Genomic DNA, 14,504 nt, shown 5'->3' on the forward strand with positions numbered 1-14,504 from the left:
GGGGGGGGTAGTGGGGGGGAGGGTTGGGGGGGAACTTTTGGGATAGCATTGGGAAAAAAAAGAAAGAGAGCATGTACCCTAATGTTCTGCCCTGACTGTGAGATGTTCAACACCCTCTGGTGTGTGACCTTCCGTCCCGTCTCTTGACTCTCTGTCTTTGGGCAAATGTGTCACGGCAGAAGCTTGAAGCAGCATTTGTAATTTCCATTCTCTTGCTCCAGAAAAAAAACAACATGAGGCAGAGCCAGGTGACCCCAGAATTCCTGCCACATCCCTCCTAGAACAGCCAGCCTGTGGCTGGCCAGCACACAGCCAAGCAAGCTCAGCCAAAACCAGGAGAACTACCCAGTTGAGCCTGTCCAAGTCCCTGACCCACTGACTCTAGTTACAATTAATATTGTGACATTAGGATGTTGCGGTTGGTGGGGTTTTTGCTTTTGTTTTTTTTTGGGGGGGGTGTATATGTGTATGTGTGTGTGCATGCATGCATGCATGTGCATGTGTGTGTATATGTGTAGAAGTAGATGTTCATACAGCTGTACTAGGAAGGGGGACCCAAACATGTAGAGGACAGAAGTCAACATTGTGTGTCCTTCTCAGGAGCTGCCCACTTTGTTTTTTGAGGCAATGTCTTTTACTCATCCGGAGTTCATTTCTGGCTAGGCTGCAGCAAGCGACAGAGATCATATTGTCTCTCTGCAATGAACGTGAAAGCACATGCCATCATGCTTGGCTTTTGTACTTTGGTCTCGGGGATTGACCTCAAGTCCTCATGCATGTGCAGCTAACACTTTGTTGAGTGACTCATCTCTCTTGCCCTGTGTCTGTCTGCATACATCTTCACATCCCCTTGGTTTGAGTTATCTCATCTCTGAGTGATCATTACAGCCAGTAAGTTTGAAAGCTCATGGAGCTATTGTACATCCGGGATGATGTAAAGAACTTTGTTTAGACATAGCTCATTAACTTTTCACCACATCCTTGTAACAAGGAGATGTTTTGCATAGAAGGAGGCTAAGCTACAGGGAGATTAACTGAGTGGACCAAGGAACACGGCCAGCACTATATTAACTTTGTGTGTGTGTGTGTGTGTGTGTGTGTGTGTGTGTGTGTGTGTGTGTGTGAGGTGTAGGTGTGTGTGTGTGTGTTTCTTTGACCAGTGTGTAGAAGTATTCATGTGACGGCATAAGATATGACCTAAGACATGATATGATTGACATGATGAAGGATGGTATAGCATGATGTTTCATGATATGACATGATACAGCATGACCTCATAATGAATAGCATGACCTGATATGATACATGCTCAACAGGACATAATGATTGATATAACAATAAGATTGACATAATTGTGACATAATTAGTCATGGCATGGTGTGATATGCATGGTATAACATGACAAGGCATGGAAAGATATTACTGGCATGACATGACATTTAATTGACATATAACATGACATGATATGGTATGGTATAATTGACATGTTATATAATATAATATATAATATGGTAAGACATGATTGCCATGGCATGATATATGATATACATTATTGACACGTGACATGCCATGATATGGTATAACATGATTAGTATGACGTGAAGCTTGTGGTTAACATAATATGAAATGACACTACATGATATAATATGATATATGATTAACATGATGATTGATGCTATTGAAAGAACATGATATGGAATAAGATAGCATGATAGGGTATGAGTTACATGACATGATATTGATTAAACCAAATATATAGGAACAACTGGAAAATGTGAGTATAGATATAGATGCAGCACTTTCCTGTAAATACTGGGCTGAGGTTCTGGGCTTGATCTCCAGCACAGATAGGATGCATCTGTCTTAAAGCTCCTCTCCTCCAGTGTTTACTGAATTCCTGTCTCTCTCCAATAACACGCATGTCTGGCTTTGGAACTGCAGCCTTTGCGCTTTTATTGCTATTTACACAAGTCCTTTTGATCCATCAACTTGGAAGAGAGCTATTGCAGGCCACTTTCCCCTAAACACACATTCCTGTGTGCAGACTGAAGTCTGTGTCTGTTAGAGAGGGGCTATGCTAGGGCAATGCATAGACTCAAAATACACAGTAGCACAAACACAAGAGAGACAGAGCTGTGTGTCTAGCTGAGAACACAACCTGAGAGGGGCCACACCCCTAACAGAAACTGACTCTTCTCCCCCAGCGGCCATCAACTGCCAATAACTTTCAGTTAGGAGTTGAGCCATGTGAGACCCTTCGCTGTCTGAGCTGGACTGACCTGACCTTGTGCAGGTGTTGTTCAGGCAAACTCAGTTGCTGTGAGCTCATGAGCGCAATTGGCCCCGCTGTATGGAGAAGATGGCATTTCCCAGCAGTCTCCCCAACTTCTGGCTCTTACAAGCTTCCTCCCTCCTCGTCTGCAGTGCTCCCTGGCCTTTGTGGGAGCTGGCATGACTGGCTCATTTTAAAAAAAGATTTATTTATTCTTATTTATATGAGTACACTGTAGCTGTCTTCAGATGCACACCAGAAGAGTATATCAGATCCCATTACAGATGGTTGTGAGCCACCATGTGGTTGCTGGAATTGAACTCAGAACCTCTGGAAGAACAGTCAGTGCTCCTAACCACTGAGCCATCTCTCCAGCCCCTTGCTGGCCCGTTCTTAATGATGAACATTTGTCTTTGCTATTCAGATTCAGCCCCGAAGACTCAATTCCAGGCTCAGGCACTGTAGACTCGGATTAGCTCTTCCCAACTCAGCTGTTCTCACAAATCTTCGAGTCATGACTTCTGTTAATGGAGTTGATCTGAGTGCTACAGCTAAGGTTTGAATTTCTCTGAGATGAAAGGCTGAGTCTCTAGAGTTCCTGGGGCCTCTAACCCTTGCTCTGATCCTCACTGGGCTCTGATTCCCTTTGCCCCTGAGGCGGGCATCTTCTCATCAGAATCAGTGACAAAGCTTTCTATAGCCTGCTCTAAGAATGTGTCTATGTGACCAATAGGCCAGCATCTCCTTTTAGGCTCTCTTCGTTCTCAACCATCTCCTAATGATGCTGGGGAAGATGCAGCTTTCAGAGAACAGTCTTCCTACTGAGGACAAGAACATGGATATTCTTGTTAGAGGCTTTGAAGAGCTTGGGAGATCCCAGGATGAGAAAGCCACAATTCCACAAAGATGTAAGTGAAAGGACTATTTAAATGTATGTATGGGACTGTCAAATCAGTAAGGACACGCCTCAAAAACAAAATGAAACAAAAAAAAACCTAAAAATAGAACTACCATATAACTTTGCTATGCCACTCCTGAGCATATGTCCAAAGGAAGTGAAGTCAGCATATCACAAAGAAACTTGCATGTGAGTGTTTATTGAAGATTATTCACAGACCCAAGGTATGGAACCAGCCTAGGTATCCATCAATAGATGAAGGGATAAAGAAAATGTGAAGTATATACCCAACACAGCTTCATTCACCCACAGGGAAGAGCAAAAGTATGTTGTTTGCATGAAAAATGCATGGAAATAGGCAAAGTTCAAAGGATAAACATCCCATTTTCTAGCATATGCAATATCTAGAGTATAAGCATGGACCCACTAGTGCAGACACTTTTTGGGAGGAGGAAAGGGAGCAAGGGATGTGGAGGGAGAACACGAGAGGGGACAGGGAAGTGAATGCGAGTCAATTATAACAATACGCATGAAGGAAACAGTCACAGTGAAGACCAGCGCTTGGTACAGTAATTTTAAAAAATGAATAAAAAGGTTAATAGCTGATGATCCTCCCAACCTGTGGAGACATGAATGCTCAGAATTTAAAATATCAGTATATGACATAAGCAAGGTAAATGCAAAAGAAGCCTTGTAATAAACTGATAAAACCATACAGGAGCTTGGCATGGTGGTGCATGCCTTTGATCCCAGCACTGGGGAGGCAGAGACAGGCAGATTTCTGTGAGTTGGACACCAGCCATGTGTATGTTGTAAGTTCTAGGCAAAATTGGAATACACAGTAAGATCTTGTTGTTTTGTTTTTTGTTGTTTTTTTTTTTTAAAGCCACAGAGAAAGTCCCCCCTTCAGTGGGGCAGCAGTAACACTGCCAGCAGCTTTTCAACAGAAATGGTGTGCACCAAAAAGAAGGAGAACCAACCTGTAATTTTATGTCGGACGTAAATATCACACAGCCTGTTGTTGTTAGGGTTTTACTGCTGTGAAGAGACACCATGACCAAGGCAAGTCTTATAAGGACAACATTTAATTGGGGCTAGTTTACAGGTTCAGAGGTTCAGTCCATTATCATCAATGCAGCACCCAGGCATGGATGCCTAAAGTCCGGGGTCACAAAATAGACCTTCCAAAAAGTGCTCAGAGTTCAGCTGGTATTCACCAGGCACGCCTGGCAAGCATGGATGCGTGGCAGCATCCAGGCAGACATGGGGCTAGAGGAGCTAAGAGTTCTACATCTTTATCCAAAGGCAGACCAGAGAAGACTGGCTCCCTTGCAGCTAGGAGGAGGGTCTCCATGTCCACCCTCACAGTGACACACTTTCTCCAACAGGTCATGCCGTCTCCAAAAAACCACACAGCCTACTCGTGCCACTCCCTGGGCCAAGCATATTCAAACTACCACACAGCCTTCAAAAATAAAGGGATTTCAGTTAGTTAGCCTTTTAGCCTTTGTGACAAATACCCACGATAAATAATTTAACAGTAGAAAGGTTTACTTTGGCTCTCAATCTTTGAGATTTCAGTCCATGGCCACTTGGTTCTGGGCTTCTGGGCCTGGGAGTGAGTACGTTCATCCTGGCAGAGGAATCCCCTCATGGAAGCCAGGAAGCAAAGAGATAGAGACAAAAAGAGGGAGGGAATAAAACGCCCTTCAAAGGCCATCGCCTGCCACCTCCCAATCATGCTAGCAATGGATTAGGCCATTGATGAAGTCAGAGCCCCTGGTGACCCACACTCATGTCCTCAAAAACTTTCTAGACTTCTAAAGTTCTTACAACCTCCCAAAACAGAACCTTCAGCTGGGAGTCAATTATTCAAACAACTGAGGCTGTGACCTCATTCATGTGGACACATATACATGTGCACGCGCGTGCGCATACACACACACACACACACACACCTACAAGAAACAATGTAAAAAGAGGGCTGGCTATGGGTCATGTAGCCTCGTGGGTAGAAAGCTTGACTAGTGTGTAAAAGTAAAAGTGACAATGCCAGCTATGGGAGCGTTTACAAACAGATGCCACAGATGCCAGGAAAATGTCACTTGTGCAGACACAGCCTAAGCGCTAGGATGAGCTGTAACCCATGAGGAAAGCTTCAGCTACATAAAACCAAGAAGCTCTGGGCAAAGTGAGCCCAACAGCACTACTCCTTCCAAGAAAACTCGGGGAAACATAAAGGAAGGCCCAGAGTAAACCAGGCTCTGCTCAGGAAAAGGACAAAGGGACATAGAGTTAAAAGTGGAATCTACCCCAATCACTTCCCAACAAAGACAGTAAATCCCTCCCCACTTCCAAAGAAAGCATTGTTTCTATGCCTGGGGATCATTCCAGCTCTACGGACACACATGAACACCCTTTAGAAAAATGCCAAAAGAACTCAAAACCAACAGCACGTCTTTATCATTTATTAGTTTTCAGTTCACGTGCAAAGTAATAGTGTCCTCTCTGCATTTTCTGCATGTTCCTCTACCTCACAACCTCCCCAGGATTTCTCTTTCATTTTCATAGCATTCTTTAAAGTTACAGGCCTCGCTTCAATTCAAAATAGGGGAAGGAAATAGATACGATTATGGAGGTAACAGGGTCCCCTGGCACTTGCTAGCAATGTTCCAGATCAAATTACAAACCCAATGTTTAAAAAGATTAAATGCATAAAAGGGAATAAAAGTATATTGAAAGAACAATATTCTATGAAAACAAAATAGTAGCCCAGATATGAAAATGAACCAAATTATGGTTTGGGAACTAAAAATAATTCCTCCCAAAATCATATTAAAATTTAATAGTTTTGATAGCACAGTCAATGGTATAGACCCATAGCAGGCTTTAGTGACCTGGGAGGTAACCACATGGGATTTTATAGAGGCTTCGCAGATAGGAGGGGGAAGAAAAACTCCAAGAGGCTGACAGATGGGGAGGAGGGAGTGAGGAGAGTCATCAGGAACACAGGAGGATTCTGACCACAGTGGGAACATGCTGGGGGTGCTGGGGTGTTGGGGGGCTGGGATGCTGGAGGTTGGGGGGCTGGAGTGCTTGAATGCTGGCGTGCTGGGGTGCTAGGATGCTGGGATGCTGGGGGCTGGGGTGCTGAGATGGTGGGTGCTGGGGGCTAGGGTGCTAGGATGCTAGGGTGCTGGGATGCTTGGGTGCTGGGGTGTTAGGATGCTGGGAGCTGGGATGCTAGGATGCTGGGGTGCTGGAGTGCTGGGATGCTGGGGCTTGGGGGCTTGGGGCTGGAATGCTGGGGGCTGAGATTCTGGGGGGCTAGAGTGCTGGGATGCTGGGGTGCTGTGGGGCTGGAGGTCTGGGATGCTGGGGTGTTTTGGTGCTGGGGCGGGGAGCTGGAGTACTGGGATACTAGGATCAGCACAGCCTGTCCTCTGGACACTTAGCACACTCAGGCTGCTGAGGTCCAACCTCAATGAGTCACTTCTCAGTGGATATTATGCAGGTTCCCATTAGACACTGACCTGAGCAGCCTCTACTCCAAAGGCACATCTCTGAAGTGAAGAACCTGGACAGCTGGACAGACCCAAGGACTGAAGTCCAGGGTCACAAACTAGACCTTCTAAAAAGTGTTTAGAGTTCAGCTGGTATTCACCCAATATCCTGGCGACAGATCTGGGATCTTGTTGGGGTGGGCTTGGCTTGGCTTCTTGTGGAAACTGTGGATTCCCCTAGATCTGTACTATTGTGGCTTCTCTAGCTCCTTTGCCCTGGAGTAGCCCAAACCCAAAGCCATCTGTAATGGTTAATCTTGATTGCCAACCTGAATGGAAACTAGATAAAGTAACTAGAGAAGTAACCAGGAGACTAGTAAAGTGTTCCTCTGGTGTGTTGTGTGTCTGTGAGAGAGTGTCTGGAGAAGGCAGATGGGAGACATGCCCTCGAAGGTGGGCAGTGCCCTCTGAATTCCCAGCAGAAGGCTCAAGTAGAATGGCACAGAGGGAAGAGAGAAACCGTGCTGTTCACCAGGATGCAAGCTGCTCTTCTTGGCCACACCCTCCCTGCCATGCTATACTAAAACCTCTGGGTCTGCAAACCCCAGGACATATCTTCTCAAGATGTTTGCATCAGGCATTCGGGCCAGTGATGAGAACGTTAGCCAACATTCCAGCCCAGTCTGGTCAAGCAAACCTTGCCACTGCTGAAGGGACTGCAAAAGGTCATGGGAGGATAAACCCAAAAGCAGACAGGCAGGGAAGGACAGCCTTGCCCCCCCTTCCCCCCTTCATTGCAAAACAGATTGAGACCCTATTGTCAAGATGGTAGTCCTGGACCTGTGTGTCCAAACTAGGCCTGATAGATGGTGAATTAGCACGACACGGGGCAGCATGGGGAAGGGGTGGGATGGAGTGAGTCACAGTTCCCTAAGCCTGCCTGCTGAATCCAACTCTGTTTAGGAAGGGAGCTGTCTGATGTCTGGGAGAGAAGAGTCTGAGAGTAAAGACTAAGGGGTCAGAGGTGTGGAAGCTGTTGCCTGGAACTAGGCATCCATCCAGCAGAGACGATGAATATAGAGCAGAAGGAACATTTGGGAGAAGCAGAAAAGGGAGGGCTAGGACAGAGGCGAGGGGGTGAGAGCCTTGCTGATCTGCAGGTAGAACCTGATGCTGCCACGAGGCCTTCCCTGGCAGAGGCACAATTCCTCTGGCACCTACAGTCATAGAGAGCTGTAGAAGGCTGGCTCATTGGATGTCTGAAAAAGGGTAAGAAGGGGAGTCAGTCTGAGTGTGGAAGTACTGGGTAAAGGGGAGATGGAGGAGGGGGCTTCCGGCCACTACTAGCTACAAGACGCTTGCATGGGTGGTGTCTTAGCCTAGCCCATTCCCAGCTGTGGTCTAGGTCAGAGATAGATAGTAGTGGATAGAGACCAGGCCAACATCTGTGGACCTTCTTCCAGCCTCACTTTCCTGGGGATGCTGTTGGCACGCTCTACAGGACTTCCTGTAAGTCTCTGCTGGGAGCAAGTCGTATGTGGAAGAATCCACGGTTACTGCTGGATCTCTTCAGAACTACAGCCCAATGACTGATTTCAGACGTGTCAAATAACTTTTTGCTGAGGTTAATCCTGGCCCAGGTCAAAGGTGATCCCTACATTTAAAAGTGGCCCTCCCGTCTTGGTGGGGTTACTTGCTCAAACACTAGTAAAGGCCTTTCTGATGCAATACCAAGGTGAACCACAAGAGAGCAGTGCAGGGCTACCTTTCAGATCTTCCTGGTCGCTAGCAGCGCTATCCCAAGGTGTTAGGGAAGGAACTGCCCACTTCGCCTCCCAGTTCCCACCCTCTCTTGCACATACTTTTGCAAAGGCATTGTAGGAGTTAGTGGCTGGAGCAAGTGGGTTTCTTCTAAAGTCAACAGAGGTCCCATGAAAACCTCTAGATTCCACCCCAATCAGAAGCGGAGAAACAGGCTGTCCGACTCTTTCTCTGGAGAGAGTTGAGTACTCTTTCTAGGCATCCATTCTTCAAAATGCTCTGCACTGCTGTGTGTCTGGGGATGGGCCCAGCTCTTGTACAAGAAGCAAATAACCCTTGAAGTTGGCCTTGGGGTAAATAAGGAACCAACTCTATGGAGCAAGAGTGTGGACAGAGATAGAGTGGCTCATGGGTGAGGGGAAGCAGAGGGTGATGTGGGGATAGGACATTTACCTAAGCTGAGCCCTGGTAGGCTGCCTTTTGAATGACTGCTGGCTCACTCATGTAGGAAATTTCCAGAATTCCATTTTGCTGACTGTGCTGTTCATGGCAGGAGTTCCCCGGATTATCTCATGTGGAGGTGGGAAGAAACAAGCAGTTGCTATGGTCACTGTTGAGAGGTTCAATGGCCTCTCTGTGGGCTGGAGGGCAGCCCTGGAAGAAATCAACCTCAACCCCATTCCTCCAGCATGATTCGAACCCACAGCAGCCCAAACTGCTGACCACAAGGCTCGTAAGCCAACTTAAGAACTGGCTGGCCGTGGCAACCCAGTATGCCGTAGCCTCTGCGATAGCCTCATCTAAGAGGTACAGGAACCACAACACAACACACAGAGTCTGTTATCCCGTGCAAGAAGGATGCGGGGGGGGGGGGCATGTAGAGGAAGACAGTGAGGCCACTGTGACACTTCCATGAGGACAGAACTGGGTTAGAGCCAAGAGGGATCCCATGGGTTGTTTCTTGGGCTTGTGGGCTTGTGGGTGAATGGCATTAAAGCTGCTGATCTTGGCCCTCACTACCTGCCTGGGGCTCTACCTTTAGAACTACCTGGCTGCCCAGCCCAGCCTTGGTCCGCTGGCTTACTGGCTCCACCTGCCTCTTTAGGAATCTTTTCACAGACTCTGATTTGAGAATCTGCAGTTAGGACCCTCTCTAGGCCAACAGACTTAAGCACAAGGCCCCCACTCTGCCTCTTCTAGGCTCAGGACCTCAGCTCGATGACCCTCATACTGGAACCAGAGCACAGACAGGACCTGCCCCAAAGGTTGAGGGAGAGTCCAGTGAGAAACTCACAGGTACCCTCTCAAGGGACCTGGTGCCTACCATGTGACAGCCAGTGGTAGCATGACTGTTCTCGCCCTGTCACCACAGATGCTTCACATCTGGACTTGCCAGTGTCAGGCTTTTTACCATGTCAGGAAACATCCCACCATGATGCTCAGGACATGTTTTGGCTCTCCTGGTTTTAGGCCATTCTGCAAGATGCTCCAGTCTATTTTATAGCCACCACAATTCAGTTATAGTTCCCAAGCCTCTTTATGCCAGTTGTTTTGGACATTTAAAAAAAATGCTATTTAATGCTGGGCAGTGGTGGCACATGCCTTTAATCCCAGCACTTAGGAGGCAGAGGCAGGCTGATTTCCAAGTTCGAGGCCAGCCTGGTCTACAGAGTGAGTTCCAGGATAACCAGGGCTACACAGAGAAACCCTGTCTCAAAAAAACAAAACAACAAAACAAAACAAAACTGCTATTTAATTAAATATTAGATAAATCAGCAGTTTTTCAAACTGGCTAGTCGCAGGAGCCTTTACAGTATTAATTACAGTCTAACATTACTCAAGAGCACAGGATCAGCAGCAGATCTTTTCTTTATGTGTGTCTCTGTTTCTGTCTCTCTTTCTCTGTCTGCCCCCCATACACACACATGAAAATAGGAAAAGAAAAATAAAAGTGGGGAGTGATTGAGAAAGAAGCAGAAGTCAACCTTTGGGCCTCCACAGGCATGTACATATGTGCGCACATGACAGGCATGTACATATGTGCACACGAGCCTAACTCATTTGGGCACAAAATATACAAGTGAAGACTTGAACTGCTTGCTGGAGACAAGGCCTACAGCTTCAGAAAGACACCCACGCGTGAGAAGAAACGTCACCATCACCACGAATAACAAGTGTGCCTGCTCCCAGTGGCTTTTCAAACACTCCCTAGTTCCCATGCCCCGTGAGGGAAAAAAAGAAAGAAAAGAACGCCCCACACCCACACCCATCCCCCAATCCCCACCCCCACACACCCCTACACCCTCCCGGAAAACAGTGCTGACTCATCACACGTGGTTTCTGTAAGTTAGATAACACAGTGTCGCCCTGTGCTAAGAAAAGTCTCTGCCTTACATGAAGAGACGGACAAAGACGTGTGCTTTAAATGTCTGAAGTAAAAACGACATGTTCAGTAGCATTGCAAGGCCCTGGGTTCAAGTCCCGGCACCATGAAATCTTTAAGTGTTTAAGAACTGTCCGATGCTAGGTAGGATTGCCCCCCCTATCCAGGATGCCTAAGGTCCTAGTTTCACTCTGTTGCTGTGAGCTCTGAATGCAACTTGGTGTGTTGGGGGAAGGGGGCTTACATTTCTAAGTTACAGTCTATCATTAAGGGAAGTCAGGCAGGAACCCTAGAGGAACACCACTCACCACCACCACTCACTGCCTCATGCTTAGCTTTCTTACATAGCTTGGGACCACCTGCTCAGGAAAGTGGCTGCCCACTGTAGGCTGGACCTTCCCAGATCAATTAATAATCAAGACAGCCCCTCACAGACATGCACACAGACCAATATGATATAGGCAATATCTCAGTGGAGGCTTCTCTCAGATGACTCTAGGCTGTCATGTTGACAAGACTCCAGACCAACTCCACTTACAGATGATGGTCCAACCGGGCACCACCACCATCACCATGGCAAATGGCCCTCCTCTACCTCAGGCTGGACACCAGCTCCACATCTCATCCTCGCCTTGGGTGATTTTGCCTTTGACCCCTTCCCCAATCGTTTGCCACTTTATTCTTCAGATAACAGAAGCCGGCCTTGTGGATTTGAACACTGGTTCCTAAATGACTTTAAAGAAGCCACCAAACCTCCCAACCTCCACGCATGTGTGCTCACTCCCAACAGCGGCAGGGTATTCTTGTGCTGCCGCTGTTAATGTCACATGTCACATGCCACAAGCACAGTGCCTCGGGATGATCTTCACACGTCCACCCCACTCTGTTCCCATCTCTGTGACCTGTCACCAGGACCACCACAGGCCAGGGCCTCAGCCTCTCCTCCAGCTCTTCAATGCTCACTTAGCGATGACCCAGAGCACCACTCTGACAGCTCAGAGAGCATCAGGGGGAGTGTCAGCACAACACTCTCCTCACCTCTCTGGTGGAGCCTCACCTCTTAAGCACATAGCTGATACTTCCCTGACTGGATGGAGATGCCCAGAGCTAAATATCTTTCTGTGGCCAGAGAGAGTAGGCATGTCCCATTCTGCAGGAAAGAAGACAGGGGAAGAATGGCACCAGGTCCCCTGTATGAAGTCACACATATGAGCCAAAGAAGGCCAGTCCATGTGTCCTTGAGTCCAGCCATTCTTGGAGACCCTGAGCCCTTCCACCTCCTGCCAGGTCCCTTCCCTAGCTGTTCTCCCTGCCCTCCCCACCCTCTGCTTCCAGATCTTATCAGTCTCCAGGGCTCTGCTTAGCATCTCCTCCCTGGACTGACTGGTAGCTCTGGCCATCTGCAGCCCCTGCCAGTGGTCTGAGCTCTCCAAAGATCTCTCTGACAGTTTCTAAGGACATCCCTGACCTCAGAGGAATCCCAAGGCCATGCCTCTTTGGTTTATAGCTTGAAGGCACCATTTTGCATTTCTTTGCTCTAAGGTTTGCTGAGTCTAGGCTCCGAGGACATGCTATGGACAGAAAGATCTTCTGCCTAAATGTGGGGAGTGGGTGTGGCGTCCTCACACCTAAAGTAGTTGATTGTTCTGCTGAGTGGAAGGACCATAAACCAAGCAGGATATAGATGACAGATTTCAGGCTATGCTTATGTGATAAGTGCCCTTAACATAACCAAGTGATCAAGGCTGTGAAATACACATACATAAACACAAACACACATGCACACACACACACACAAACACACATGCATGCACACATATAAAACACACATAAACACAAACACACATGCACACACACTAACACATAAATACAAACACACTCACACACATGCACACACACATAAACACAAACACACACACACTCACACATAAACACAAACACGCTCACACACCAATACACATGCACACACACACACATACTCACACACACTGCATGCCAACCACCAGGTCTCAGGCCTAGAAGGCTGGTGAGGCCCGAGTGCAGAGGACAGCAGCTGGAGCTGAAATGTAGGTGAGGTGGAGAAGCTGAGGGTGGGGTGAAGCTGAAGTCTGCCTGAAGGAACAACTGGGTAAAGAGATGAGCAGGCCTTCCCACTCAGTCCTGCGTGAGCTGAGGATGCCAGGGCTCCAAAGAGAAGGGCAGCATCTGGCATAGGGCAGGGGTGGACAGTAATGGGTCCAGGAGAGCCATGCATGGCTGTGAAGCTGTAGTGAGAAAGCATGTCGAATGTTTCCTATTCCTCACTCAGGTTTGGTGAGGCCAGTTCAGAGATCCCTTAGAAAGAGTTTGTCACTCACAGCTCCACCATGGAGATGGGCCACCCTACGCCATGACACCCAGGGTTCCCAGGAGAGAGAGGGAGGGGGAGGTGTAAGAACCTTGACTGTCCTCAGGTAAGTAGGTGTCAAGAAAGTGTGCCATTGAGTAGTTTTAAATGCGGTGACGGGGTACAGGACCTGGTTTAGTTGTCTGGTACCTACCAGCCCTAGAGGATGAGGGAGGTAGAGAGACCCCTTAAAGATCCATAAATGAGGGATTTCCTGGGCTTTGCCCTGATGTTCTTGCATATAAATGACTCTCAGCCCAGCCCAGGAGCAAACTGAGAGAAAAGGATTGCTCTCCAGTGACGCTGCTGGGGTTCAGAATACAGGAACACAGCATGCTTGCTTGGTAGGGATTCCCTCTGGGGCTGGGTGACATGTAGCCTAACAAAGCTGGACAACCCCTCAGATAGATGGCACAGACGCCTTCCACAGACGCCATTTTTAGCTCAGGCTCTTAGCCCCACAGGCCTCTCAGACAGCTTCCTGCTTAAATGCTAACTCCCTGCTCGTCATCCACCAGCCACAATGGTGACTGTGCCTCCTCTTCCTCCTGACAGTGAGCCCCAGTATACCAGGCTGCAACCCTCCTGCCCCAACAGCCTTTCCATGGCTCCTGGGGCCCTCCCCGTTCTGATTAAATGTTATTATTCTTGGGGATCTTGGGTATTTGCTGTCCAATGGGCTTTTAGAGCAAGACGGTGCCTGATGCCTGCTGAGGGTGGACAGGGCATGTGTAGTTGGCTCTCATGGAGGACAGAGTGGAGACTCAGCAGGAGCCCAATGCCAGTACAGACTCCAGCAGGGCATGCTGGGGAATCATCTCTACCCTACCCGGGGAAAACCGGATCACTGTTTCCAGCCATGCCATCAGGCTTGGTCTAGGGACTGAGCGCACAGGGAGGTGACAAAGTACAGAGGGCAAGGAGGATGAGGAAGCCTCAGATGGAAGGTCTCTGTCCCCATCAGATCTCTTCATGGCTGCCAGAGTTCTGTGATGCTTTGGGTAAAGGACCAAGCTTTGTCCTCGGCAGCACCAAGCTCCATGCGGCTGGGGCTTGTTCTGCTCTCTCTCTCTCAAACCACACACACACACACACACACACACACACACACACCTCTCTCAAACCACACACACACACACACACACACACACGGATGACCCACCTATGCTTCCTGACAATAGAAAGTACAGACGAATGTGCACATGAACTACAGGCCAGCCTCGCCACCATTGCCTGGCCCAGTGCCTTGTGCAAAGTAGATGTTCAGAAAATATTTACTGAGAAAATGAAATGTTAGTTCT

This window comes from Mus caroli, chromosome 7 (genome assembly GCF_900094665.2).
Source record: "Mus caroli chromosome 7, CAROLI_EIJ_v1.1, whole genome shotgun sequence".
In the NCBI taxonomy this organism is placed as follows: Eukaryota; Metazoa; Chordata; class Mammalia; order Rodentia; family Muridae; genus Mus; species Mus caroli.